We start from the raw sequence: 3,637 nt of genomic DNA, 5'->3' as shown, positions 1-3,637 counted from the left end.
GGTATGCCCTCTCAAAAAATTATATACAACAACAAGACAATAATCAAAGTAAAAGTGTGGCTATATACATTCATGGAAGGCAAAAAGCAACAGGGAATATTGTGGGTTTTATAAATAGTATACGACTTGGGTCAACCATAAAGAAACTCAATTGCATATGTGAGGTGCGCGAGGGAAATCGTGTATTCATCTATGCCATAAAATCAATACGTGCAGGGCAAGAGCTTCTTATTGATTACAATTTGAACCACATAGATACAAACGAGGCTACTATCATGGGGGTGGTACATACTATTAAACCAAATTCTAATCAATGACTCCAACATACCATTTAGTCAATAAATTTTTGGCTAACATATTTATACTTGATCTTTGATACAGGGGCACAATATGGAGCAACCGCCCGGAGGGGATGCTGGCAATGTTCCCGGCTCATCTACACATGAGCAGGTAAAACTCATTGTAATTGTGCAAACTAGATAGAAGCAAAATGTTATTTTTTTAATGTTGTTTTCTTCATTTTTTTGGAGTAATTTTGATAATACTAATACTATTGTTGTCATAGAGGGCTAGTGGTTAGAGGGAGGGAAAGGAACCTATAGTCCGTCAGGAACCCCCCCTAAGGAGGACCCTTTCTATATTGATTTAGCAAAGACTGATGACCTGATTGGTTCAATTAAAAAGGTGCTAAAGAAAATTGGCAGAGAAATTATACGTTTGGCAACCATAAAGCCTACTACTCAGGAAATAAAAGATAGGGGATCTGAATTGTTGCACACCTCTAAAATCTTAAAAGTAAGTATTAATGAAATTTTTAATTATAACAAGAGTTCAATTATGGTTTTTATGTTATGCTCTTTTATGGCATTAATTAAAATATGGATGCGTTGTCTTTACAGAGTTTTTTGTGTGATTTCAAGCCCCATTCCCATGATGAGGGTGCTGTAGGTGGTTCAGGTATATCGCATGTTCCATTCCCCACTTGTGTTTTCCACTGAATATATAGGAATGATCATAACCATTGACAATACATGCTCAAACAATCCTTTTTTTTAATGCTCTAACAATCCTGTCCATGCTAGTCCACGTGTTCTATATTTATGCATGCTCTAACAATTTTATTCTTCAGCTTCAAATCAATTGTATCCTATGATGATGCTGCCTCCATCTAGGACAACCAAAAATCTCTTTTTGACTACTGAGTCAACAACACACAGCTTACAAGCATCAACTATTGCACCATCTACTCGTACACAAATCCCTCTTTTTCTCTCTTTTGTTATGTGTTTATGATGTAGATTGTAATGACCCCCCTTTGGTAGTCACTCAATGTTTAAATTTTTTCACAATTTTATGATTCCAAACCATAAGAACTCGACTCCATTCATAGCTTGGATATACAAGGTTATGTTATAGGTCAAACTTCAATTAGCTGTCTTTAGTTATGAAAGATTGTAATATTGAAGATCATCTTCTCTTGTAGTATATTATCGCAATTATATTCTGATGTAGAGTCTAGCAACCACTTCTTCTACTAGCCTTCATAAGGCTTTCACAATCCAATTTTTGGATCTAGGACTTGGTATAAGTCCCCTTACCCATACCGGGTATACATAACTGCTGAGCCCAAATGGGGAAATCCACTTCAAAAACTTCACTGACTGACACAAGCAATGGTCATAGTAACTAGGACCTTCAGTCCAACCACAATCCTTAGTTTGTTTGGAATCTACCAAATCCACAACAATCCTTTGCACTTCTAGGCCTACAATCCTTGTAGCCTTTCCAATCCGTTTTCTTGTATTTTCACTAGCTATCCCTCTATGGAATAAGGACTTCTCCACTATTTTAGGAACCTCTTAAGACACTTTCCAGAATCCCAAAAGCTTCTAGGATGATCTTGCTCTAGCACCCTCCAAACTGCTGCTTGGTACCTAGGCCTAGTTGATCAAGTTAGGCTAGGGCTTCAAGGAAGGATGGACTAGGTGGGTTCACAAGACCCCAATCACTTATGGAAATCCTTAAAACATTCAATTCATCTAACTTCAACACTCACACAGATCAAAAGTTCCTCCAAACATGACTGTCACCACAATAATAGAAAAAACTAGTCAAGCACATGGTCTTGCTTGACCTAGGGCCGGCTTGGAAAAATACTTGCCTTTCTCACCATGCCTCCAAATCTTGGAATCATGTAGATAGGTCCCTTAATTTGTATATCCCTCAGTTTCAGAGATTACCACTAGTGGATTTGCAAGTTAGGGCTACATTTGTACAAGGCCCTAGAAAATAGGGCTACTCAGACCTCTTAGGACAAAAATGCTAATAACTCACAAACCAAAATTGAAAATTGAATCAAATCAAATCCAAAACCTTCTGAACACACATCCACCACTAATCCACTTGTAGAGTAATCATGAAAGTATTGTACAGAACCGTATAACCCACTGTAACAACAATTTTACCAGTAAATTAGAGGTTTTTATTCATTTTCTCCAAGCATATGCTACAACCTGATCTCTCCCTCCAACTGAGACCTCAAATGACATATTTGTAGGACTATATGATTTTTGGAACAACCAAATAGCTATTTCCAACCAGGAAACAAACAAACAACAATTTTTTGTAATTACTGATCAACATTCAACTTTTAGACAATTTTTGCATTTTTTGGAAATCGGTAAGTCTAATGAACTTAAAAAGTGCATGGTCATTTCTCTAGGCCTATATTGACTCAAACACCCTATTCTAAGGCCTTTTGGTCCCATTTGAGTCACTCGGTTTATAACCACACCAAAGTGCTAATGGGCCTTACATGTGCCTTTATTACAAAATATTACCAAACATGGGCCAACTTACTAAAGTATGGACCAAACCTTGTTAAAACTTCCTAAATTTCTTGAATCCACCCTTCCATGGAGTGGGTAGGTGTCCTACCTCTTAGGTACTTGTTCCCTACTTGTTCCCCTACCTCCTAGGTTAGGTACCCTGCACCATATTCATGTGCTTGATCATGCAATGATATGTGAATAAATATTGCTTTTATTGATGAAATAATTGTCTAATATAATGTCCTTGATTTCATAGAATGGTTAATGTGATAAAATCTTATAAAATAAACTTATAAAATCTTTCTAATGGCTCAAACACTTTTAAACAAACCCTCTCAGATGTTTTCAAGCAATATTTAGTCATTCCAACCCTCAGATCATCATATTCACCATGTGGTGCCTTGCAAATGCACCTTCACTGTTTGGTTCAATAGTCACCCTGCCGTTCCTTTCTTTGTTCACTGTCACCTGCATCTAAATCATGTTAAAGTCATCATATTTAAAAGCTATAGTACCTCTCCCACAAGTTACATTTTAATCACAGAAAGTGGGAGAGGCACATTTTCCCATATTACTTCAAAACAGTGACAGATTGTCACATTTCTTGTGACAATAGAGATCTAAAAAGTAGTTTTGCTTGAGAATAACTTACAAAAACCTTGCACAAAGTTAACCAAACATGAAAATCTCTTCAATAAGAAAAATAGTAACTTTTGAATGGCAATAACCTTATTGAGTTACCAGTCTGAATCTTGCAAATTAGAAAACTGTCCCTGTGACAGTGAAGTGCATAATTCTTTTATTTA

Source organism: Cupressus sempervirens, chromosome 4 (assembly GCF_028749045.1).
Source record: "Cupressus sempervirens isolate cs-2001-9-10 chromosome 4, ASM2874904v1, whole genome shotgun sequence".
Taxonomy (NCBI): domain Eukaryota; kingdom Viridiplantae; phylum Streptophyta; class Pinopsida; order Cupressales; family Cupressaceae; genus Cupressus; species Cupressus sempervirens.
Note: the sequence above shows the minus strand (reverse complement) of the source record.